This window comes from Zootoca vivipara, chromosome 1, assembly GCF_963506605.1.
Source record: "Zootoca vivipara chromosome 1, rZooViv1.1, whole genome shotgun sequence".
Taxonomy (NCBI): Eukaryota; Metazoa; Chordata; class Lepidosauria; order Squamata; family Lacertidae; genus Zootoca; species Zootoca vivipara.
This window is the reverse complement of record NC_083276.1, coordinates 106,658,848-106,686,525: the sequence shown is the minus strand read 5'-3', so window position 1 is coordinate 106,686,525 and position 27,678 is coordinate 106,658,848. Positions and strand designations below refer to the sequence as shown.

At 40.9% G+C, this 27,678-nt stretch overlaps 1 long non-coding RNA gene across 1 annotated transcript; it reads left to right on the top strand.

Annotated features, from left to right (window-relative positions):
- Nucleotides 1-22,870: 22,870 nt before the first annotated feature.
- LOC132592801 (uncharacterized) lies at nt 22,871-27,091 on the top strand. The gene is made up of 3 exons (XR_009558322.1): nt 22,871-22,991; nt 23,399-23,513; nt 26,501-27,091. It is a non-coding gene; the product is annotated as an uncharacterized LOC132592801 (long non-coding RNA).
- The last annotated feature ends 587 nt before the right edge of the window (nt 27,092-27,678 follow it).

Genomic DNA, 27,678 nt, shown 5'->3' with positions numbered 1-27,678 from the left:
TGAGCTGACGGTTTATAAATAGTCCCGTAAAACAAAATAAGATGATAGAGATCTGGGTTGGAATTTTTGCTGCCTCACACATGCACAAAGAATACTAATTTTGGTATTAACTTTGGGGCAGGAAGTCAAGTGATAGTTACACGTTACATGTAAACAATGTGTGCATTTTTTTTAAAGAAAAAGAAAGAAAAGCTGCATCAGAAGCAGAGAATTTAGAACAAAGAAGAAGCAGGGATGCTTCACCTATTCCTTGGCTGCTATTTCTGCACATCAGATTGCCCCCTCCAGCTGATTACCCCAACAAGCTTCCAAAAGAGCTGTAGCTCAGGAGCATTATTATTATTATTATTATTATTATTATTATTATTATTATTATTATTATTATTTTGCATGCAGAAGGTCTTGAGTTCAGTCCCCAGCATCTCCAGGTAGGGCTGTGAGAGACCCTAGCTGGAAACCCTGGAGACCTGCTCCCAGCCAGTGCAGATGATTCAGAGCAGAGCTAGATAGACCGGTGGTCTGATTCAGTAAAAGGCAGTTTCCTACATTCCTACAAGCATGTTGCAGTCTCTGCTCCTCCAAAGCAGCTTTTCATTTTTAAAAAGCGAGACTAGGACCCAGCTACATGCATTTGCACATAACATGTCATTATCCCCCTTAGTATATGTAGCATCGTGTTTTAAAAATCTTAGCAAATGACACTGTTTAGCTCCTTTACCTAAACTTTGGAAATGCGAACGGATTCCCTCTTCAGTTTCAGCTACAATTATGTTCAGAAAAAACAAATAAGATGTTCTTCCAGCCTGCCCGTGAACATGGCAGCTTTAGATGTAGCAGGATCTGTTATGTGATTTTTCTCATCTATTTCTCTCCAGTCCATAAATGTACTTGACCTCTCTATTTTACTTACCAGATGGCAGCAGCAACTACTTTTTGCCTACTTTCTTTCTAAATTCATGCATCTCAAACTGCTTTTTTGGTGATCTTGTGGCCCCAGCTAGTAATTTATCATCATTGAACAGATTTACAGAATTTACATGGAAAATGCTCTTTTCCACTCCCGCTCCAAAACAAATGGAAATATTTTCTTCTGCTAAAACTGACTCCCACACCTTATGGTGATGATTCTCCAGTCTTCATATAACAATTCTATAGCAGTGGAGTTTAAGTGGAATCAATATTCTTATGCCACAGCTTACTTTGACTGTCACAAATTTGTCGAACTATATACTATTTGCATCCTGCCCGATGCTGACCTGGTCCTTAACAAACCTTGAATTTGGAATGAAGAGAGAGTTCTCTCTTTTGTTGACCAGGTTCTTCTTCCTATGCAGAAGTGGGGCTTGGTCTGAGGGATGGAAACAAAGGACTGGTGGGTGGGATGATTTCCCCCAGTTTGGCAAGAGAGAGGGGGAAGGACCACAGTTGGATTAAATGCCCCACCTCCCCAAAGTGATCAGTACTGTCAGTGCTGGTGGCAGAATCCATCAGTTTGGTGCTTAGGTATGCCTATATAGCCACATACCCCACAAAAAGATAAGGTAATGTTTATAGTCCAAGAGCCAATCAAAATCCTTGTTCAAATGTCTATGTCATTTCACATTATAGAATTTATGAAATGTCTGCTGTGCCTTAAGCTACACAGTTTTACCTTTGAATGAATTTGGATTTACTTGGATTACCTTCTTGATTTATGTTTGTTTCTTTTGAGTTTTTAAACCTCGATGAAGATTGGTTATATGGAACTTAGTTGTACAGCAACTAAGCAATGGTAACGACAATTTTGTGGAAATACAGAAGTATACCTGAAGGAGCGTCTCTACCCGCATCGTTCTGCCCGGACACTGAGGTCCAGTGCCATGGGCCTTCTGGGGTTCCCTCGCTGTGAGAAGCCAAGTTACAGGGAACTAGGCAGAGGGCCTTCTCGGTAGTGGCACCCTCCATGTGGAACGCCCTCCCACCAGATGTCAAAGAGAAAAACAACTACCAGACTTTTAGAAGACATCTGAAGGCAGCCCTGTTTAGGGAAGCTTTTAATGTTTGACAGACTATTGTATTTTAATATTTTGTTGGAAGCCGCCCAGAGTGGCTGGGGAAACCCAGCCGGATGGGCAGGGTATAAATAATAAATTATTATTATTAACCAGAGATAAAGTTTTATTACGATGTTTATATGAATTTTAAAATTTGTTGAGGTGTTCCCCCCGACTCTTTTTTTTTGTGTGTAAATCAAGTCCTCCTCCTTAAAACAAGAGGAAAGCTTTTCATCAACTCAATTCAGGATTTGTTGACTTGAAAGTAGCATAGTCAGCAGCAACATCTCTGAACATTTCCTTCACCCTGCTCCATGGAAGCACCGGACTTGAAGTTTGAAGAGTTAGGGCAGAATGAGGTAGCTGGTTTTGAGTGTCATGAAAGGGCATGCTAGTTATTTAAATCATTATTCTTGTATTTTTACTGCTGTGGTGGATGGGGCGAGAAAGAGCTTGTGGGGTTTTCTGCTTCAGGCGCTACAATAATTTGAGGACTTGGTGGCAGCAGCGATGGCGGTGGTGATTTGCTGCTGTGCTTTAGGCAGCAAGCGGCTTTAGATCAGCCCCCTTAGGAGATCACACAGCCATGTCCCAGATAAATGAAGTTCTCATGTTGACTGGCCCTTTGCTCAATCATGAATCGGGGGCAAATTCACTTTGCTGGTACTCACAAGCACCCCTAGCTGTATTTTCAAAAGGCACACCTCTGTGTATAAATCACTTAGTATGTCTTCACTTCCTGCCTACGACAGGATGGAACCCAAAGAAAGAGCAAAAAGGAAATCTGAGCGCTAACATTGAGTAGGCAGGCTTTTGTACCACAGGTCAGCAGTCTAACATTTTCTGTTTTATAGCCCCCCGTCTTGACCATGCTATGCTCCAAACTGAGTTGCTACATGCCTTCCCACGAAAAGAGCATCAACACATTTTCAGCTTTAATGATCTCCACTTTAGATTGTGAAAGTTATAGCATCAAACAGCTCTCATGCTTTCACACTTAAGTTGCAATATGGGTCAAAGTGAGTTTGTGTGCCGCAAACTGATGCTGAAGTGCCACAGACTAGTGTTTGCTGCAGACTTCTTCCATGTGTTTGCTTCCATTCATTTTAATGAGTGGTGCTGACCTGGTTGTGGTCTCTCGCCAGGAGAAATCCCACTGAAATAAGTCTATTGAATTTTGCCCTGACACTGAGCAAGACGGTGTCAGCATCAGACTGTTTGATTGAAGTCCTTCAGTGCTTCTTTTAGCATGAACTATTCATGGTCCATTTATGAAATATTTCCCCCTTTGCTTCTCTAAGTTGATCAGATGACAGATTCTGCAGAACAAAGAACTGTCCGCCTTATGTGAGGTGAATCAAACATCAGCACTGCCTGTGGAATTTGTGCTAATATGTCATGCAAATGATGCCTTGGGCCACTGTGTGTTAAATATTTTAAACAGCTGAAGACGTTCTAAGATCCAGAAAAGTCATCTACTCCTTTAAGGAGACCAAAAAAAGTTTGTTGAACAGGTCTGATAAAGTTCAGCAAATTGTGTGAGAGAAAGGTCCTTTCAGGGTGTTTTATAGCTGATATAAACCATAGGATATACACCGTAGGAGATACAATCTGAAAGGGCAGGTCTCCATCTATAACTAGAAATGATAAGATTCAGCAGCTGGAAGCATTCACCCATGGTAAGGTCAAAGTGCATTTGTAGCCCCAGTTCTTTGGAAATATAGATGTGATCACAAACCCTTGGTTGACATTGGGATTGATTTTTTCAGGGTGGCATTTACTATTGGCTGGAGGGCCAGTACAAGACCTGCAAACTTCATTTTACACAAGGGAAAGTCACACATTGTTATTTATACAACTTCTATCACACTTGGCAGCCAGAACAAATGAAGGAGGGTGGAGGAGAAACAAACCAAATAGAGAGGTCAAAAATGTAAAATGTGCAGAAGGGGAAACGTGAAAATGCCTAACATTTTGGATAATGGAACAACTTAATCTAGGAAGTTGTGAGGTCTGCTCTGGAGGAAATTTGATAAGCATCTGTCAGAGGATATTTAAGTGTAGCAAATCTTGCCAGTGTGCACAGACTTGGATGGGATTGTTTTTGAAGTTCTTTCAAACACTGTGATTTTAGCAGATCAGAATATGTGAGCAGCGTTCTGTAAAGCCATTCTTCTTGCTTAAGATCGGCAGGAAGACACTTGTCCCAGATGCTGTCTTTGGATGATATCCAACGTTTGTCAATAACTTAAGTTCATTGATTTTAACAGGTCTACTCTGAGTATCATTTAGTTGGATATTACCCTTGGACACGGGTGGCACTGTGGTCAAAACCACCGAGCCTAGGGCTTGCCAATTGGAAAGTTGCCGGTTCAAATCCCCGCGACAGCCACGGGGTGAGCTCCCATTGCTCGGTCCCAGCTCCTGCCAACCTAGCAGTTTGAAATCACATTAAAGTGCAAGTAGATAAATAGGGACCGCTCCGGCGGGAAGGTAAACAGTGTTTCCGTGTGTTGCTCTGGTTTGCCAGAAGCATCTTTGTCATGCTGGCCACATGACCCGGAAGCTGTCTGCGGACAAACGCCGGCTCCCTCGGCCAGTAAAGCAAGATGAGCGCCGCAACCCCAGAGTCATCCGTGACTGGACTTAATGGTCAGGCGTCCCTTTACCTTTACCTTTACACTCTTGCAGGGCTCAGAGTACGATAGAACCATGGTGATGGAATCCTCTCCCCACTGGGAAACTATGGTTGTGTCTGCCAAGTTGCACCTTTGCTTTGCTTTGGTAGGCAGGTAGACACTTATTTGTTTTCTGGCTTTCCCATTAGTATATTTCTATTTTGTTTGTTTATTTAAAAACATTTACAATCTGTTTAATGTTTGAAAAAGTGGTGAGATAGGTTAGATCTAATATAATTTGGGGATTCTGCCCCTTACTTTCTAGACAACAAGGGTGGAACATGTTATGAGGACAATTTTTTAAAATAAAAAATAAATATGTTTTTTGGGAGGAAAAAAAACCAAGGGTGGAACATTGCTAGTAGCTAGCAGATAATCCTTATCATTAAAGAACTCCTGAATCTGAAGCACCACTACACATTCAAACACCTCACCTAAAAATGAATGATTTGGAACTCGTCAGAAAATTTCCAGAGAATGTTTATTCAGCAAAGATCTTACAGCAGCCATCTTAAGGCTACATGGACGGATATCTCCTTCTATGGAACGCCCTCCCATCAGATGTCAAAGAGATAAACAACTACCTGACATTTAGAAGACATCTGAAGGCAGCCCTGTTTAGGGAAGTTTTTAATGTGTGACATTTTAATGTATTTTAAATCTATGTTGGAAGCCACCCAGAGTAGCTGGGGAAGCCCAGCCAGATGGGCGGGGTACAAATAATAAATTGTTGTTGTTGTTGTTGTTGTTGTTGTTGTTGTTGTTGTTGTTGTTGTAAGGAGGCACTTAACCACTTCTATCACCCACTAGGCCAAGCCTCCTCAGGCTGTTTTATGCATGAAATAAATGCTACACACAGAATTAAGTCAGTTTATTTTACTGGCGTTCTTGAGTATATGTAACCGTTCGGTTTTGAGTGATGGCCTCCGTTGTACAGGGAGACTGTGTGGGCCACAAAGAACCCCTTGCAAGCCATATACAACCCACCATTAGCCAGCCCTGCTGTAGGAAGTCTCTTCATCTAAGGATTCCTGGGCTGGGTCTACATTGATCTTCTAAATGCTATTAAACATAACATTCTATAATGTTTAATGACAGCTTCCCTTTGCCAGCGGCTCACTGTTCTGCCATGCCCTCTGGTGTCACATTTTAATAACACATTTTAACGTTGTAAACCATGAGTGTGGATCCGTCACTGGTCTGCTGGTACGGTGGCAAGCACCCTGGACAGCTCTGGGCATGGCTCAGGTTTGATATTCAGTTGTTTCAGCAGCAGCCAACCTCAAGCCAAGCTTAAATAGGAGCTCTAGCACCTCTAGCTGAGTACCTAGCTCTGTCTTCTGTGAGCCAAGCCCCTGAAGAGGGTGAGTCCAATCCCAGGGTCATGACAGTAAATCAGGGTTAGATCATGGCCAAAAGGCTCAAAGGAGACTCATATGGAGCTTTTAGGAGAATGCCTGGAAGATAATGTCTGCAAGTTCAGTTCAATCGAAATCAATGGGACTTAAATTAAGGCTCACTGAGGGTGAAAAGCTCTTCCCCTTATTCATCTGCACATACTGTATCTCTTATAGGCATATGTGCCCAATGAAACACCCACGTACAACTTTGAAAGACCAGGCAGCTGAGGAATGTTAAGGTTTCTTGCTTGTATCAAATGCAAACTGATTTTGACAGATCGATAATAATTTATAAGGACCCTTTCATTAAGTCCTTTTACAATTATTACACGGCTAGTCCTTTGAGCACCTCAGCAAGAACATGACAAAATATTAGCTCCCCCCCCAAAAAAAAACCCTAATAACGGTTTGTAAGCTGTGACCCAAACAGCTCACACAAAAAAGAGAGGGAACTGTGCTGCAAAGGAAGATAGTAATTCCCCTCCCCCGCTCAATAAGGCTAAAAAACTGCTACGTATTTAACTTAATGCTTAATTAAGCCAGCCTTCATTCTAACACTGATATAACATTTACAGTAAGACATACTAATTTAAACATTTCTTCTCATTAACCACGATACCCAGAGAGTTTTTCAAGATGCTTGACAAATATTATTAGCTACATAACTCCTTCCTCTCTGTGTGTTTGCGAAAGAGAAGGAAAATATCAACACCTGAGGAAATTGCTGGCTATCATGATCCTAGTGGCAGAAATAGCTCCACTCCCTACAAGAAATGCTTCTCTTCAGGGCACCAGGAATTGTTCTTGTTGTTCACTACAGGCCCTTCACCCTAACGTTTCAGGGCAGATCACAACAGTTTAAAACAAATGTCAGTCATAAGAATAGGCTAGGTCCTAAAAAAGATACATCTTAAATGTCAAAAGCCTGGGCAAAGAGGTTCAGCTCCAGCATATACCGTCCAGTGATTTAGTGCTGCTCAGGATTCCCCTGAGGAGGGAAAGTATACCTTCCAATATTTCTCCGATGAAAATAGGGACATCCTATTCAACAACAACAACAACATTTTACTATTTATACCCTGCCCGTCTGACTGGCTTGCCCCAGCCACTCTGGGCAGCTTCCAACATATATAAAAACACAATCAAACCTTAAACTTTAGAAAAACTTCCCTATATAGGGCTGCTTTCAGATAACTCATGGGGCTGGATAACTCCATACCTGCAACATTTCTCCAATGAAAGCAGGGAAGTCCTAGCATACCCTCCAACATTTAAAAACTTCTCTATACAGGGCTGCCTTCAGATGTCTTCTAAAGGTTGTATAGTTATTTCTCTCTTTGGCACGGGGGGGTCACATAGCTCCATACTCTCCAGCATTTCTCCGATGAAAATAGGGACATCCTAAGGACATTCCAGGATCAAATCTGAAACTGGGATGGTTTCTATAAATCTTGGACTGTCCCTGGAAAATGGAGGGTCTGGGAAAGTTACCCTGCCCTTGGAGGAACTAACTTTCATTGTCTGTCGTCAGTGTTTTATGCTAATATCCTAATATAAAATGCAATGTGTTGATGATATAAATTACTGCATAGATTATAAATACATAATCTATGCAGTAATTTATATAATCAATGTCTTTTCATTCTTCATCAGTCTAAAAACCCTGGTCTACAATAGGAGTCTTTCCCAGTGTTACCTGGAGATGTTAGGGATTGAATCTAGAGCCTTCTATATCCAAAGCATGCGCTCATACTCTTCCCATGTGGGTATGCAAGCATAGATTCTTAAGTGTACAAACTGGCAAATCCCTGGTTCAAATCTCACCACAGCCAGCATAAAGCATAGGCAGCGGCCATTTTGCACGAGGGTTTCCATTTCTGGCCCCCGCACACGTCGGCAGAATGTGCATAAGCCCGCTTGGCCTTGCTCAGCCTCACTCAGCCTCGTTCCACTTCATTCCACCCCCACTTCGCCCTCTTCTGGGTCCGAAAGGACCTGCACATCGGCAGTCACATACAAATTAGCCGTGCCTAAAATGGTTGTGGCCTGTAACCGTTTCTGTCATTGGAAAAGTGTTATCCAAAAAAAAATATGAAAAACAATGTTATTCACTTTGAGAGATATGGATAATTATGTACCACTAATTGATTCACAAATCTGTTTATCAACAGAAATCTGTAGCTGCAGCATTTTGTCCCAGTGGCATTAACAAAGGCTTATCACCTGCATTCTTGTTGAGATTTGTCTCCAAATCATATATGTGTGTGTGTGTATCTAAATTCCCACAACTAACACTTCTTAGAACTTGCAAGAACTTTTAGTATCTGAAAACAATTACAGTAGCTGTTCTAGCTGAAATTTTAGACACTTCTGGGTGATGGTGAGATATGTTGAAAACATCAATATTTCCTGTTTTCAGTTGCATCTTATGGCAGACATTTTATATTGTGAAGAAACTGTTTAATTATGACTTGTACACCTGAAGATGTGGGTGCTTTGTTCACTTGAACAAGTGCAACTTATCCCTACCGGCATCACTTTAGCATCCTGGGCCCTTTGGCACTCTTAAGACAAACCATTTCAAATTCTGAGGCTCCTTTTCCACACACCTTCAGCCAATGTGAACCTTCCCTTTCCCCTCTTTCCCTCAGTTCTATGCCTCTTTTGCCATCTCTCTGTCAGTCAGTTCTCTGTCTCTCCTTCACCCTTCTTATGCCACTGCAGTGGTAGTGGATGGAGATTTGGCAAAGGCTTCTCCACTCTGCCGTGCTGCCCGCCCTGCCTTTGCCACGCCACCTACCTCCTCTGGCACCCTGGCGCCAATTTCTGGTGGGATCTCTTGAGAACGCTCTGAAATTTCATGAGATCGCTTGTGCTCTGTGAGATCTCATGAGATTGTGGTGAAAATCAGTGCTGATTCCAGCATTGCTTCTCCAGTGGCAATGTGGCAGGAGCTTCTGCCACCTGAGGTGACTGCCTCCCCATGCCTCATTGTTGTGTTGGCCCTGCTTCATACTGTGTTTCTTTTGAATGCTCACTGCTGTTAATGGAATTAATCAGCCTAAGGCTGAAGTCCTAAGCATAATAATAATAATAATAATAATAATAATAATAATAATAATAATAATAATTTATACCCCGCCCATCTGGCTGGGTTTCCCCAGCCACTCTGGGTGGCTTCCAACTGAATATTAAAAACAATACAGCAGCAAACATTAAAAACTTCCCTAAACGGGGCTGCCTTCAGTTGTCTTTTAAAAGTAAAATAGTTGCTTATTGCCTATGCAGGCTTTCTTTGGGAGTGATCCCTAATCAGCATAGAGGAAGAGATGTCTGAAGATTGGGCTGTGCAACATCACCCCCATTTTGTTCCAATTAACTCAGTGTTTGAAAATGCAAGTATATCTTAGGCGTAGTCTTTATAGATCTATATATAGGCATATAAATATATAGCCTGCAATATTTGAGCGCATCAAACATCTTCTTTTTTTACTTTACAAAGTTCCTATTGTACTTCACCAGATCTTAACCAATTACAGTATTTGTAAGAATGGATTCCAAATCTCATTGAATTTGTCCATGGCAAGTCTGTGTTTATATGCAAGTTGTTCATATGTTGTGAGTTTGTATAAGTCTTCAATCCAGTCGTAGAAGGGAGCCGCATTTTTATTTTTCCAATTCATCTGTATCAGTCTTTTTGCTGTGGTAAGGGCACGGAGAGTCCATTCATATTGTCCTTTTGTAAGGTTCCCTGTGCTGGGTATATAATTCAAAAGGATATTTTGCTCTGTAAATGTAAGGTTGTTCCGCACAGTTCTGTTGATAGTTTCAGTTACCTTCTGCCGAAAAGCTTTCAATGTAGGGCAATGAAAAAACATACATTTTAGCGAAGCATTAGCCCTACTGCTTCTCCAGCAATTAGATACCTTAGACAGCCCTTTTAAAAACAAACATAATGGGGTCCAGTATATTCTAAATATTACTTTTTGTTGTATGAGCCTCAATTGTATGAGCGCATCAAACTCAGTCCATTACTGGAGTGCTGAAAAGTTGGCAAGGTATGAAAACTTCAGTCTAAGAATTTATACTTTAGATAAAGCAAGCTGTACACGCTGCATATATTAAATAGATCAGCATATCAATATCAAAACAGCATGGAGGGTTATTCCTACTGATGACTAAATGTAAAAAAATAGCACAGGCATGGATGTTTCAATGGAAATGTAACTACCTCCTGCACTATCCACTGTCTATGTTTCCTGCTCTCAGGGTGGGGACAACAAATGAGGGAAGAAAGGTGCGATAAAAAGAAGCGATCATGGAAGGGTTAAATTCCCCAAGTTTTTCCGATTAATTTCTTATCGCCTTAAGAGATTATTAAATGTCAAAAAGTGGGTCCCCCCCCCAGCTATCAGTCTAAAACCGAACATACTGCGAGACATAAGGTAGCAGGTGCCTTGGCTCTGAACTACCATGTCTGTGGGCATTCTGTTATAACAGGTGCTCCAAAAATTTGAACAGATTTTAACGAGAGCTGTATGGGCTTTTTAATTAGCCTGGTTACTCAGCATGTGTAAGAAAGCACTAGGTATACGCTTAAAACATCACAGTGTCTTACAGCAAAAAGAAAAAAAAGAAAGGAGTTGGGGGCTGGGGGGGGGGGAAGAAGAAACCTCACATTCCCAGAATGATTTTCTTTTGAGCTGTCGGGGCTTCTTTTCTGCTTTCTGTTCCTGATTGTGGGGAACCAAATGATCTCTTTACAAAGTAACCTTAGTGAAAAGAAACATCTTGCTTAGAGATTAAAAAGGTGGTGTGTGTGTGTGTGTGTGTGTGTGTGTGTGTGTTTAAACCCACTTGGATGGACTTGACTCCACCAGTGGATTTACGCACCCAACAGAACAATGGCATGGCGAACAATAGCAAATTCTGTTTCTGGCGTATTTTTCGAGCATTTGGGTGCTTCGTTCCGTTTCTGCATATCCATTTCTACCCAAGAAGACATTGTCACAATGCAAAGCAAGGGAGGGCTGAGAAAGATTTTGAACTGGAAAGAAAAGGAGATTGTGGCTTTTCCCTTTGGAATTAATGGTCCAGCTAAGGGGAAGAGGGGTGCTTTTGCAAAGTGTATAAAAACTGGGAGCAAATTCCCTGCGGTGCAAATCAAAATTAAGGTCAGAAACCAGTGTCTTTGCAGAACAAAGCAAGCAAGCCCTTTTATTTCTGCCTGCCTGCCTTTCTTTTCTTTTAAAAAAGGCAGTATGGTTAAAATGTGTGACTTTGTTTCGATGAGAAAGCTGTGATCTGCTGAACTGATTATATTCTAGAGACATGTTATTTTCCTCTCTCTAATTTTCAGATTTTGCCTTGGTATGTTTACTAGTATTCACAGATATGTTACAACCATGTCACATAGAGTCTAATGTCGTTTAGCCTGTCACTGGGGTGATTTCCTCTTTCAACCCTATAGTCCCAGTGATTAATGATTTTTCGCTTTTTGACTGTTTCTTTTAGATATATATCTATAATATTGTGCCTGTTCCCGTGTTGCTGCACACCACCCTGATATTTGGTGAGAAGGCAGTATATAAATACTTTTATAAGTAGACGTCTGTTAACCTGTCAGATCAGTGCTTATGTGTTCTATATAAATATTTTGCATAGTAGCTCAGACTGTTGAAAGTGGCTTGCAACATGCACACACCATACCAAAATCAACCGGTAAAGCTCAACGTTGCGTTCTTCCTATCATTCCGTCTGCACAAGGATTCCAGCTTGCCAGATGGAATACTATGCTCCCCCTTCTCCCCTGGGCACTGTTCTGGGGGTCCTCCCAACTCCCCCAGAGCCAGTATTGGGGCACAGGGGGTCAAAGAGAAGGGAGGAATTCCTGTTGTGCAAGTGGAAGTCCTTGTGCAGAACTTCTGCTGGTGTGGCTGTTCAGTGAATCCTGCCCTATAGGGCATCCTTCCATGCAATTTCCATTTTCACTTTTGGGTGGTATGACACCTTTAAATGTACTAACAGCAAATACCAGAAACGCACACTTCAGATATGCATTTTCATGTTACGAGGAACATTGAGTGGCATGGATTTTTTGGCACAATCCTGTACATGTTCACACAGTTGTGTTCAAACTGGATTTACTTCCAGGTGACTACATACCAAATTACCTAGGACCTAGCCCCACTGAACTCCACGGGGCTTACATCTGGGCAGATGTTATACGACTGCAATAAAAGAGTGCCTCTCAAGCTTTCCCAAGTCTTACTACTTATACCCAAGGACCAAATTATGTGTTCAGAAAAATGATGTGGAATGGCATCTTGGAACCGAACTGTTTCATACAAATGCAAGTGTGAGGGTGCAAGGTTCCTTTGACAGGAACTCTTTGCAGGTAGAATATGAGCATTGAAGAGACTGGGTTTAGAGCAGGCATCCCCAAACTGCGGCCCTCCAGATGTTTTGGCCTTCAACTCCCATGATCCCTAGCTAACAGGACCAGTGGTCAGGGAAGATGGAAATTGTAGTCCAAAACATCTGGAGGGCTGAAGTTTGGGGATGCCTGGTTTAGATCCCTTCTTCTGGAGGCCAGGATTAGACATGGTGGACATGGAGCTTCTGCAAATAATAACAACACCCCCCACCTGCCTCCTCTTACTGTAATATTTAGGCATTCTTATGGCTCCTCTGCATGACTAGTCTATTAAGCATTTACCCTGAGTTGCTTGCTCAAAGCTTATGCATAGGTTAGACTACAACCAGTCTATTGAGCATTTGTTCTGATTTGTTTGTGAGGCTGTTATACGACAACGAGCATGCATTCTGACATGCTCATGCAGCAATTATATGCCTTCCCTTCAATCCTTTGCCCATCCCACACTTTTCAGTGCAGTTCCTCGACATGTTCCAGGCTGCAAAAAATCTGGTGTGTGTCCCCCCCACCCCCAAAGTGGATTCATTGAGCTAGGGAAATGGACTGCTTTCATACACATTAACTGCACAAACCTACATTTCCAGGACACACTTGACTCTGTCCTACAAAATATTGACAGTTTGACAGTGACCTTCCTTTGTTTCCCCTGTGATCCCTGCCAATGGCAGGGATCCAGCCAGCCAGCCAGCCAATAATGTGGAGCAGTGAAAGGCGTGGTATGAAGACAGTAATAAGAGACATATAGTCAGTGCCATTCTTCTAGAAAAAGAGGTGCTGGAGCTCACCATGAACCTCTTAGATTGACAATGGTGTCCACTTGAGAAGTGCTGGAACTGGGAGTTTTTCACCAGGGGAAGGATTCAGTCTTCAGATTCCCCTATCTCCATTATGAAACAACAAGACCTAGTGCAGGGGTCAGACCACACTGGATACTTTGCAGATGTTGCTGGAGTGCAACTCTCATTAGCCCCAGCCAACATGGCCAGTGGTCAGGGATGCTAGGCATTGTAGTCCATCAGCATCTGGGAAGGTACCACATTGGCCACCTCTGTTCTTGTGTAACTACTTGATTCCTCCCTGAAATATTTTGATGGAGTAATTCTGCTCTCCACCAGAACTCAAGTGTCTTTTAAGAAGTGTAAAGGGGAAAGAGCTTAGAGGTCTAACCAGGCCAGATGCCCTTGTAACTGCAAGGGGTTAGTATTTTGGGTTGAAGGAGAAGAATAACACAATGATCCCAACTGAGCTCAATTTGGCTTACTTTTCAGTAAACATGCCAAGGACTGGGCTCTGCAATGACTATCAGTTTACATGCTGAGATATATTTCTTTCCACATTTTAAAATAAAATAAATAACTGTATGTGTCACAGTATGTATACAAGAATTGTACATAAAACCTTATGTGCGTATGTCTAGATTCCATATCTGACCAAAAAACCCCTCAAGATAATCAGAATCAGAATATGTAAAGTGATGCTACTTTACACATTCTCTTATTTATGCTTTATGATCTTATACATTTTGTAAGTCACTCAGATACCTTTTTCTGTGTGGCAATATAATGTAATCACACACCACCAAACTGTTCCTTTTAGGATCTCCTCTCTTGGAATTGCCTGCCTAATATTTGTCATTATTTCATATCTTAGATGATGATGATGTGTGGCTAGCTGCTCACTTTATAAAGTCAGAGGGACTAATTTATAAGATCTGCCTGAAAAATAAACTTTTAAGCAAGATGTTGCAATTGCAAGCCACACTTGAGAAATAACAAATTGGGGAGCTAGGAGTTAAGTCACTAATTACAGTTTATTTATCTTCCTTATATTGAGTTTGGCAGTTCTGACTATCTTTTCACTGTACAGTGTTGGAGGTCAATTAGGATTCAGCTGATCCTGGAGTCAGTTGACAATGATATTTATAATTAGATGGAGGGAAAGTGAAGGAGCCGATGTTTTCTCTTTCTCCCCCTCATTAGGGCTGGTTGGCTCAGCCAGTTTTATTGCTAGCTTAAAGTCAAGGAAAAAGGTCATGTGATTGTTTCATAAATGAACTGTTCTGCAAAGCGCTGTTGTCTTTTTTATGGATGTCTCCATCCTTCATAAAGTAACAGTTCTTAGAAAAATATATATATATGAAAATCCCACCATTCCTCATAGTTGTCAGTTGAGATGGGTCATCTACACAAGGCTTTTGGCCACCAAGACTTAGGGAGAGATACTTTTAGGGAGGAGCCACACTGTAAATTTAGAGTGCATACACCATGCATTTGAAGCACATGATGTCTCCCAAAGAATTCTGGGAACTGTGCTTTGTTCAGGACACTGGAAATTGTAGCGCTGCAAGGGGAAACTACAGTTCCCATGATTCTTTAGGTGAAGCTATGTGCTCTAAATGTGCATTGGATGTGCTTTAAATGTAGGGTGTGGATCTGTCCCCTTTTAAAAGTACTCCTGTGTTTGTTTTTGAAACAATAAGGACTGGGTTCCCCCAACCCCCAGTTTGCCTAAATAAACCAGAACTCGCCTTGTGCCTGAGAGCAGAATTTGCTTCTGGAAGATTCTCCTCAGAATTCTCCTATGTGAATTTGGATGAAAAATGTTCCCCAGATATTCTCTGCATATTCATCATGTTGCCCATTTTGTGTGCTCAGTATCCAGGTTTCGATAACTGACCTGCCTTTTGAAGACAGCCTGCTTCTTTTTTGTACTGCCTTGTTGCTGTTTCCACTGAATTGCCTAAAAAAGGAAATATTTTAACATCCTAAAATCAAAAACCAATGGGGGAGGCTCGGGGGGGAGGGGGAGAGTGCGTGTCTTTGCAATGTTGAGAAAGCTTGCATGAAGAAAGATATCTGGTATTTAATCAGCAGCATCTCATGTTGTTTTGTACAGGCTTGAAAGTTAAGGTCTGACTGTATTTGAAAACTAGCGTGCAGCAGGATTTTGTCTGGCGTCCAGGCTGCAATCCTCCATGGAGCTCTCCTTCCTGTCTCCTGAGCCCCAAGATCTTCTTGCAGTCTTGCTGCACCAAGGAGAGAAGAGGTGCTGTGGCAAGGTGAGTCGGGGGGGGGGGAACCAATTTTTGGAGGGCTTGTGGGACCTTCACAGAATGATAGTAGGAACACTGTGGCCTGGGACACCTCAGATGAACAGTCCCCCCCACCAAGTAAAATAATTATTTTTAAATAAAGAATGTCAAATTCTTGAGGTTGGGTGTGCAAAAACCTTTGGGCAGGGAGCAGAACTAGTCCATGGGCTGTTGGTTAGCTGCCCCTCCTGTACACAGTTGCTTGGGAGTAGGGAGGGAGGAGAAAGTCTTCAATTTGCATTTAAAGGGGAACCCACCTCATTTGCACCTCATTGAAACAATACACACTACTGGAAAGACGGCCTCCCTTCAAAATGTGCATGTCTCTGAATTTTACTGTGCAATTCTCCAGACAAGTACAGCAATGTGCATAAAAATGCACATACAGGGGCAAAGTGTGCATAAGATGCATATTAGTGACATGTATCATCATCATCTTTTACATTTAAATTAAAACATCCAAAAACACTTCCAATACAGATGCAGACCGGGAAATATCTTTGCAAAAATGGGTGCATTTGGAAAAATTGCATGCAAAGGTGTGAATATTAGGAGAAATTAGCACTGAAATGCTGGGGAATTTTCACAAGGATTAAAAATGAATAAATAACAAACTGATGTTGAAATCTGGAGGGTGGAAGTTAATGTTGGAAAAATGAGAAACAAACGGATATGGCTAGATGCATCTTTCCCTACCTGGGATTCAATCCCATTGAATTCAATCAGGTTTTCTTATTAAGTAGACATATAAAATATTGCAGTGTAACAAGTTTTTGATGGAGAGCATGCAGAGGATGCCTTAAGGACACCTTGACCTGGAGTAACCCTATTAGTAGGCCCCCATGCTACAGAAGTCTGGCTGCCTGGCCTCAAGCAGTCGAGCATTGAGTGTCACTGGTCCATGCCATGGAACACTCTTCCAGCAGAGATTTGGCAGGCACCCTTTTTTATTGAGTTGTTCTTGTTTTATTTTTATTATATATTTTGTATTTTTATATTGTGATTTTATCTTGGGAACTGCCCTGAGACCTGCAGGTATAGGGTGGCATACATTATATTATTATTATTATTATTATTATTTACTTTCAGACATCTCTTGAAGAGTTTTTGGTGCAAAACTATGTAGTTGTTTAATTTTTGATTTATCAGTCACCTGCTTATCTATATTATTTATTTACTTTAATTTTAAATAACATTTTGTAGTCTGTATATGGTGGTATAGAAACACTTTTATGAATTAAAAAGGTAAATAGATAATAAGGGCATTTAGTATTTGAAAGCCACTTTGAGCTCCTTCATTTTTACAATCAATGGCATATCCGTTTTGTATAATAATAATAATAATAATAATAATAATAATAATAATAATACCAGATTCTACACCTGTCACAATCAAAACATGTCTAAAGCACATGATAATTTTTGAGCTAAACATTTCACTCTCACCATGTGAATTCATATCCAGATATCTGCATTCCAATTTACAAATCAGAGAATGTTGGCCAATTATTATTTTCCCCCATTTTTGTGTGCAATTCTTAATGACCTTGGTTTGGTTAGCTCAGTTTGTAACATTATGATTTTGTAACGTTAAAATGCCAGAGAACAACATTAAATGGTTGCTTAACTATCCATTAAAAGCCTTCACTCAATTCTCTCCAACCAGATGCCTATGGGAAGCTGGCAGGTAGGACCTGAGTGCAAGAGGATTTACACATACACCAACATCCATAAAAGGAGTGGAATCAGAAAAATAAAACAACAATACTTTGAAAGAGCAGAAGACACCAGCAGTGAACAGGGAAAAGGGGAGGAGAGCAAGGCATTCTTTTCTCTGACTCCCTCCCCTAGCACAGGGTAGGAACTCACATCAGGAAACAACACGGTCTCTATTTATGGGAACAGGTCTACTCCAGGTCAGTGCTGGAAAGTTAGCTGTAACTTGGGACAGAGACTGCAGTAGACTTGCCAATATTAAGGTGAATGGCTCCTTCCCTAGAAATTGTCTCTGGGTGGCCAGGGACTTTCAGTTCAGAACGCTGCACTGCAGTGAAAATATGTAGGTTTATAAATTATTGTGGCCCTGTCTTCTCTTCTGGTCTGTCACAAACATCATGAGTATACTACTTTACAATAGACCCATTGTAAATACAACATGTGCACAGCTGCAGCAACACAGAGACAAGAGGGAACACATCTTTACAATAGTGCATACATTGTTCAGGGACTGCCACATTAGCAATCTCGAGAATCTGTCATGGGTACCACACACTTCAACCCTAATTTGAGCAGGGAGAGGGGACAGTGGGTACCATGGAAGGTCTCTGTAGGTTCTTATGCACCTGCAGGTATCACATTGGCCATCATAGTTTAACTATGAAATTTGTTGCCATTAAGACGTGGTGGTGGCCACAGACCTGCACAGCTTTCAACCTGCTGTTCATCCTAAGCTTTTGATTGTCTGGCAGGTTGTTTGGACAAAGGACCATAGCTCATGAATGGGAGAGCATCTATCGTGCATACAAAAAATCCCAGGTTCAATCTCTAGGTAAGGCCAGAAAAGATTTCTGCCGGTCAGGATAGATGATACTGAGATGGGAGGATGAATGGTCTAACTCAATGCAAGGCAGCTTCCTAGGTCCCAGATACTGAAAAATCACATCTCCAAATGCATAATACTGGTTTAAAATAATGAGGGTTTTTTTTTTTTTAAAAAAATGATTTTGGAGATGCTTTAATTTGCCGGCTTGTTGCTGGGCCTTTGGGACACAAACTGTAGCCATGATGCCAAGATTTTCTTTACAGCCAGGAGAACAAGATTTTTTATTATTTTTATTTTTTTAAAAAAACTTCTTTTTTTGAAATGCCAAAGGCTCCTTCCTCCTCCCCCCTTTTTTTTACACCACTGAAAATGCGGAATCTATTGTAAAGATAAATTTCATACGATGTGTCAAAATACTGAAGCCAGAGCCAGTTGGCTGCTTTGGCTAGCATGACCAAATGCCAGCACAATGAAACCTCCTTGTCTAGGAAGACCTCATGCTGAATTAGAAGCTGTTGCTGCATTACAGAGCGAATTCATCTTTCTTTTGTGTTGGCTTTGCCAATAGACAACACATTTTAGGAGACAATGGAAAATTTCCATCTTCCCTTCATTCCCGCTTTCTGATGAAGAAGCTTCTCACCTGAAGTGGATGGAATGGTCAAGAAAGGTGCCATTGTGGAGACATTTTCTACATGACGCTGGTACGAAATGAAGGCTACGAAGAACAAAAGGAACATAGAATGATTCCTCAGTCTGATGATGTTTTATGTCACTTGAAGGTACTTGCTCAGTAGAAAGTGGTGATCATAGCTGCCAAGTTTTCCCTTTTCTCGCGAGGAAGCCTATTCAGCATAAGGGAAAATCCCTTTAAAAAAGGGATAACTTGGCAGCTATGGTGGTGATGGGGTTGTCATCCACATATTGTGATGGATGATGCTCAAGCAAGAGTATCTAAGAAAGCATTTCTGAAAGTGAATGCATCCTTTCGGTGAGCATGGGAGCTGCAGGCCATCGTTTCTCAACCTGCCACCTTCCAGATGTTTGGGACTATAGTTCCCATCCTTGCTGGCCATTGGCCAGGCTGGTCAGCAAATTAGATGTAGTCTAAAACATATGGAGGGCAACCAGTTTCAGGAAGGCTGCTGTAAGCAACCGCTGGGCAACTCCATCAGTGACAGCAACAGAACAAATGAGGCTGCAGGACCCACCATAACATTGCAGCTGCAATCTCAAGCGCACTTAGCAGCAAAATTAATAGGATTGAATTCAGTGTGACTTCCCCCTGTTTAAATATGATAAAGGCTGGGGCAGGGGACTTTCAGCCCTCTAGATGTTATGGGACTGCAATGGCCATCATCCCTGACATGGCTGGGACTAATGGGAGGGCCACTTGGGTGGGAGGGCCACACAGGATGTCTCCTAGGGTATTTCCATTATAACATTGTCATCTGGATCCAGTGATCCTTTTTATGTATGGAAACAGAATTGCACATCCAGAGCTATCCTTAAGCCGGATCCCATCAATGCTCATGCATTTGTTCACATTGGATACTATGTTGACATGGATGTGGACATTCATTTCCACTTCTTGATAACACTGTACTATGGTATTTGTCCAAATGAAGCTGTCCAGAAACCAGCCTTGGGTCAAGGTGTCATCTAAAGAGAAGTTGTACGGATGAGACTTTTGGATGAAAAGTCCTAGTATGTACGCAAGGGAATTGCACCAGGCTTGGTGACTAACTGCTACATAGCACAGTTGCTCAGGTGAACTCAATGAGGAACATAGGAACCTACTTATTTGTTTCGTGGCATAAACAAGCCACCTTGAACATTTTAAATGGAAAAATCATGTATTGTTTAAATAAAACAATAAATGAAGTACAACAACATTGGCTATCTCTTGATCTACTGTATGCATTTTTCATTGGTTTCTTTACGTTTTCCACCCTCAGAATGATCACAGAAATAAAACATCATATTTAACAATTCCCAAAATGACAGCAAGTATGCATCCATTTAAATAGATCTGAATCTTTTCCAGATTTGTCTTCCAAGCATCACTTAAGAAACTGTTTGTTCAGTTTCGTATGAGGAGCTGCCAAAATATGTAGTGCCAGATCTGGTCTCTCATTGCAAAATAAAAGTGTGGTCACTTAACAGTATATGCAAAGAAAATTTCTGTTTTGCAAAAAGTTTAAAATGTCGTTTTAGGGGTGGTTTTCTCCCCCCCTTTTTTTCTTTCAAAAGTAAATTGCTGTGTTGAGCTGCTAAGAACCAACTGGGTTTTGTTCAGCTTTTCACGGCTTACTGCAAATGTATTTAACTATGGTCCGGGGATTTACAGTCTCTAAGCTGATGCGCTGAGCTCTAGCTTACGCTCATAATGATTTTTGTAGCATAATAGGCTGTCAAAACAAATCTGCTTCTATATTTGTGTGTGTATGTGTGTGCTTGCATTTTCGTGTTTCCAGATTTTTGTCCATCTCTTATTAAAACAAGGATTTTATTTTTACCTATAAGGGTGTGTCAGTTTTAATGCGGACAATAGTCACCGACGTCAAAGAAAAAGATTGGGAATCAAGATTCAGAAGTAATATTATATGTGATTATATTAGCAGTTTTGCACATTGTGCCCTGTGCATAATGTGTGGTGTAAGGCACAAAGAAATATTTCCTGCTGGTAATGTTAGGTACAATATAATCATATTAAGAAGGAAGAAGAGCTTACCAACCTACCTACAGAAGCACACACCATATTATGCTGAATTAAAAGAGGAATAAGGTAAAAACAATATAAATTTGTTAGCTTCTTGGCACCCTATGAAAAGAGCTCTCAAATAAAGAACTTTAAAAAGCAGCCCAATCCAGTGTCGGTTTAAATGTGCCTAACCCTTTGAAATCAATTGATTTTGGATGCCTAATTCTGCGTAGGAATGAATGGAAGAGACTCTAATCCCAGATCAAGGAGAATATGTTACTAAGGAGTCTAGAGGGGCTTGGCTATTATTTTATTTTATTTTAATTAATATTCTTCATGTATGCTTTGCTTTTTTGATTCAAAGGTCTACCAGGTTGAATTACTTAAATTTTTATTGTGTTCTGAAGGGCAAAGCAATCACACTGGACAGCAGTATAATACCAAACGCTGAATCCTATTCTCTCTCTCTCTGTTGAAAATATTTTAGAACAAGCTCTGCAGGAATGTTCAGCTATCATAGGTCAGATATAATGAAGAGACAATGTAATCACAAGTAGGTACAAAAGGTACACACAGCAAAAGAGTTGGGGTGGGAGGAATAGTGGATAGTTAGATTTAGCAAAGAAATGATTCACCTTGTGTGTTCTATTGCGCTGCGACTTGTACTGGGCTCTGTCTGGAACCTGGCTTCTGATGTTCTAGGTATTTGACTTGGTTCAAAATGCTGCTGAACATAGACGCTGCATATTAATTTATGAAGGGGCAACATCCAGTTGTGTTTTATACCGGTTTATCAGTTGGGTTCAGCTGTCGTCTGAAGCGAGTGGAGCTCACATAGAGAGACTTTGGACACACAGTATGATGACAGAGTGATCCAAAAGCGCAACCACCTCCCATTTTGCTCTTCCTCTGCCATATCCCCATGGGCCTTATTTTCACTGCCTCCACACCTAATACCCCATACTTAACTTTCAACCTTTGCCAAACAGATGCACTCTGTATAGCGGGAGGGCTACTCCCATTTGCTACTCCCGAAGAAAATATAACGCCGCCATCGTAACTGAGCTCTAGTCTTAATTTTTGCATATGATCGGTTTCTCAATATTGTTATTTCCACATAGGGTGTAATTTCCAGATAATAAAACACGGCTCTCATTTCCACCCAATTGCTGCATGATTATTTTAATGCTAAAAATACACTTAGTGGGTACAGAGTGATAGGGACCATTACCCTCCACCCCCACAAACGTTGTGCTTATCACCCCATCTGCCACCCCAAATGCTAAGCTTTAGCAACATCACTGCTTTCCAGCATGGTTTATTATTCAGGTTTTTTTTTTTTTTGAGGAAAGAGAGTTAGAGGAAATACAGACATTTCGGGATTAAAGGAAGAGAGTGGAAAACGTAGACTGAGAATAAATGGCGCTGCTGTTCTGCCAGGGCTTTGTGGTGGATACAACGTTTTCTCACTGTGTGGGTCTCATGTGTCACATATATAGGGTATATCTCATATCTAATGTGTCCTAAGAATAGTGAGCCCAACATTAGTCGTGCTTCAATCCATTGAAATTAGCGATTTCAGTTACTTCTCCATAAATTTCAATGGGTTGACTCTGAATTCACAGCCACACCTAATTTTTTAAGCACACGTCTTTCCTCAAAGAAACTTGGGAACTGTAGTTTACTCCTCACAGAGATCCGATTCAAAGCACCCTTTAACAAACTATAGTTCCCAGGATAGTTTGGCAAAGCTGTGTGCTTTAAATGCATAGTGTGGCTGGGACCTAGGTATGATTATAGTCAGAGAAGGAAGATGTGAACGTCAGTTCAAAGACATTTAAGATAGCTTTGTAGGCTAGGGTCATATGGTGTAATAAAACATGCTTTGAGGGGGCGGGAACCCTATATATTTCAAAAATAAGAAATGGGAAATGTACGCTTGTCCTGCATTAAACTGTCATGGAATCTGATACCAGTTTTGGAATTCCTTCTTGCTGCAGGAGAAGCAAAGCTGCTGAGGGGAAAAAATCAGCTGCCGAGAAATGCTAATGGAAGGGATTAGTGGACTTTAAGTTTACTTTGAAACACTTACTGGTGATGTCTACATGTGAGTATCTTGTCAAAATATTTTCATTTCTGTTACTACTGTGAGATCCTCCAGGACTGGCTCCCAGAATTTTACTCACTGTATTAAAGACTCTAATCAGGCATGTCAAACTTGCGGCCCTCCAGATGTTTTGGACTACAATTCCCATCTTCCCCAACCGCTGGTCCTGCTAGCTAGGGATCATGGGAGTTGTAGGCCAAAACATCTGGAGGGCCGCAAGTTTGACATGCCTATATGTTAAACAAATTTAGATATATTTTTTCAAAGGCTTCATTATGATACAAACATACATTTTTCTTAAAAGGCCTTGTTTAGGAGGTGATGCACACAAACTAGTTTGCTTTGTAATTACATGAAAAGTAGGACAAATCGTTTGTGTGTGTGTCTTATTTGTGTATTCTTTGTAGTGCAATGAATAGAATATTGTGCAGTGTGAAGGAGATGAACATCAAATGCCTGCTCAGCCATGAAACTCCCTGGGTAGTATTTGGAAAGGTATTATCCACCTCACCTACTTCATAGGTAAGTTGTAATTGACTGAATAGAAACTATAAAGTATAATGCACACTAAAGATTTTGTAATTTCCTCCGCTTAAGAATATTTTCCCATGTCCACTCCCTGAGCATCCCTAAGATATTTTGCAGTTTTCTTGCAGTTTTCAGCATGATCATTGTTGGTTTTAGTATTTTTATATTTTGATTAAAAGGAAATAAACATTAGGTAAAATAAAAGGAGAATTCCCTGCATGCCTAGATCCAAATTTGGAGCAAATGCCCTCAGGTGGGAGAGTCACACCAAAGATTTAAAATCACAAAACATGCAGCAAAGTAAAGGGTGGAAATACAGACGGTTAGGCTTTTAAAATATCTGCTTCTAGGTTGCTTCCAAAGTTCCCCACTTCCCTCAGCATAGAAAGAGACCACATGTTTGGTAAGCTAAAAATAGTTTACTTACAACCTTTTCAAAGGTCAGATTCATGTGTTTTTCCATACAGTGGCATGAAAAGACAGGCAGTTTAACTGAGTTTCAAAGTGGTAATACTTTCTAAATTATTTGTATAGAAACACAAAGATTGCTTGCTTAAGCCATGCAGTCTAAGCTTAGAGCATCCAGTTTACACCTCCTTACTGGTAGAATTCACTAGGTAGAAAAAGAGAACGAAGAGTTTGGTAACCTTTCCTCCCAAGGTATGGGTGTGTGAAACTAGCTAAGTCTGGCAGGACAGCTTACTCTATTGTTTTAACTCATCATGCATTAATTAGAGTTAAGCATGCTGGTAATATGAGGCTAGATATATCCCACAATCACAAGATAACTTCCCCTGCATTCAGGTCAGAGTATGATGCTTGATTCACTGCTGATATTCACTGCTGACATGCAGGAATCACACAAAGAATTATATTGAGTTGTTACTTTGCCATATTAACTATCCCAGAATTAAGCACTGTCAAGCTCCAAAATAGTTTTGCAAAATAGGTTTTGAGAAGACGAATAAACAAATATAAATCCAGTTTAAATAATTCTTTATTAGGAGTACTGAGGCAGGTTGCATACTGAAAAGGGACAAAAGATAAATTTGTTCAGTTGGCACTGTAAGGTGAAACTATCTAGTGTAAGGTGAAGCAAAATGCAGCTGTCCTTCAAAAACTGCACTTTTTGATGCAGTCATCCAACCAAAAGATACATACAAAAATGTACATATTGGGGGAAGTCGGTGCAATATATTGTATGTTAGTGAACGTAATGTACAGAAATTCATTCTATTGGGGGAATTGCTTGCAAAAAAGTACCTTAGGCATGCAAAGAAACATATATTGGAAGTTAGCACAAAAATATGCACATATTTTCATGCAGGCTTTTAAACAAAATTGTAACTTGTGGGGATAAGGCTTGACAAATGAGGAATGGAGGAAACCAAAGGTGACAGATCTGTCCATGTGTCCAGTGAAGCGGAATTTTCATGCATTGCTCAGAAATGTAATGGCAATGGATTTTCTTTATCCTGAGCAACTCTTTAGTTTTGGAGAATGTTCTGTAACAACTAAGCTTCTTTTTCAAGCAAACTGAAGAAAGAAAGAAGTGTTTCCGGGCAGAGAGGTTTTGGGTGAAAGAGAACTCTAGCACACTTGGTGTTCCGATGCCAGGAAGTCAATAGCAAGAATGGTTTGTGAAGGCAACAAACATAAGAAGTGGGAACCACAACTAGGTTTGAATATTTGCTGCCAGAAAACTGTTTTCACCGGGATTGAGTGTGGAGCAAAATAGTACAACCCATTGCTCTCTAGCCACTGTGATAAATAATAACTAGCCTTTTCCAGGTTGGAGCCATAGCTCAGTGGTAGAGCACAGGCATGGAATGCTGAAAGCCCCAGGTTCAAACCCTGGCATCTCCAGCACAAAGGATCAAGAAGCAGGTGATGGGGAAGATCTCTTCCAGGGTCCCTGGAGAGCCACTGCCATTCAAAGAAGACAATCCTGAACCAGATGGACCAATGATCTGGTACTGTATAAGGCAGCTCCTATGCTTTACAATAAGAACAGGTTGCATTCCTAGCCCCTTCTCTCAAAAACTGGTACTTGAATGAGTTTGGAATGGTGGGCACCTTTAAGAACTCTGCTACTGAAATTCTATATCCTGATGCTACTTAGTCTATTCCTGCTCATACTTTGTTGTGCAGAAAACCTACTGGTGGCTGCTGTCCAATGCCATTTCCCCAATTTTCGCTTTGCCCGCCAACAATACTTGTTGTCAGATGTTTTGCACTGTTTTAGGCCAATGAGAAACCAGGGCAATGCAATGGTACCTGACCTTTAGTCCTCAGCAAAGCTGGGAGCACTGATGTCTGGTTTTTCACTTGGCATTTTGATAAACCATCACATTCCCAATACAAAAGGCAGTGTGTAATTAAGACTCCAGTCCTTTTCACCTGGGAGTAAGTCCCACTGACTACAATGGGTCTTACTTCTGAGTAAGGATAGAAGGAACTGTCTATTTCAGTTCTCCCAGTTTCTCCATTTTGCCACCATAAATCCAGTTCTCCACATTTTGCAGCAATTTACATTTAAAAAAATACACCTGAAAATTCACCAGCATTTTATTGTGAGAATTTCTTCTAATAAACAGATTTTATATGGAGTTTAAACTAATGTGCAGATATTTTTCAATCAATTTCCCCATATAGAATGCATTTTGTGTGCTATTTTCAGTAATGTCTTTATTTTTACGTACACATCCCTATAATATATGCATATTTTAAAACAGTGTTTGGTTGGAAAACTGCATTGCAAAATTCGGAGATGTGTGAATTTCAAACGATAGCTGTGTTTAAGTTTGCATATGTTTCAGAGAGCACGAATTCGACAGTTTCAGCTTTAAACGCATACGGACTCAAATTTCTTCTCCATCCCTACTTCTGAGTTGACATGCATAAGTTTGTATTGTTGGTGTTATCTGAATAACTCATCTTGTATTCCATGATCTCTGATGCCCATTTGTGTCTCTTTCCAGATGGTGCACAGGGCAGGTCATCCCACCCTTGCTACATGACAGAGAATAAATCTCACACTCCCATTTCAGATATGCTATGTAGAACACAGAACCTGAAATGCTTAACTCCCACTCCCCCCCAAAAAAGATAAATGAACCAATAAGAGCTCAGTCGGAGAACATGATTGGCCAATGAGGAACAGCTGGGAGGGAACATGGGGAACGACTTGGGATCATGACATTAGCCATAGCTGCCTGATGCCAGTCTCCATGGGAAGGCAAGGACCCTTCAGATTGGTCTAGATTTGGGGTGTTACTGCCTCAACACCTATACCGTAACAATTAACATTAAGAATTATGTATACAAAGTATATGCATGATGTGAAAAGAACAGCATCTTGACAATTAAAGAAATCAGGGGAACAGTGAAGGATGCCATGAAGGAAGCGCATATTTTGGCCCAACTTAAAGTAGGAGGAGGAGAAGAGGGTGGGAGAAAGAAAAACAGGCCCTTCTCAGCAGTGAAGCAGAGAGAAGTATTATCACATTGTCAAAGAATCTTTTGATCTTGGAAGGATGCAGTCTCCAGAACGTAACCATATTTGACTGAACCCCCAAAGAAATCTTTTGTTTTAATTGCTAATTCGCGAGATGGGAGAGTTGCATCTGCTGAGAATGAAGAGGGACCACACACAGGCCCATTTGTTACCTGGAAGACTTCATAGTGGCATTCCCAACTCAGTGGGAAGGCACTGGGACTCACACACCGTCTGCTGCCTAATTGTCTTTTGGCTCAATTTGGTGCATGCAAATAGGACTGGGCTGCAAAAGATGGTTCAGGAAACCCTAACAGGATATCAAATACCAGGCAGTGCAGAGCAGATGGTAAAATAATTTTCTAAAGCAATCTTCAGGAAGTTTACAGTAGACTAAGGAATGGGGAAATAGCAGGTGGGTAAAAACAGAACTGTAACAGGTTATGAATTGTCAATTATATAGAGAGCGGGAGACAGAGTGGGAGACAGAGAGGAGTTGGGAGGGATTGACTTTGATGATGAATGGGTAGGAAAAATCAACAGGAAGAAGGGTGACAAGAGACACATAGCCACAGTCCAAGGTGACAACATTTATCAGGACAGATAGTAGTGCAGGGTAGTTTTCAGTTGGAGTTGGGTTTGGTTGATAAATGCATGCTCATC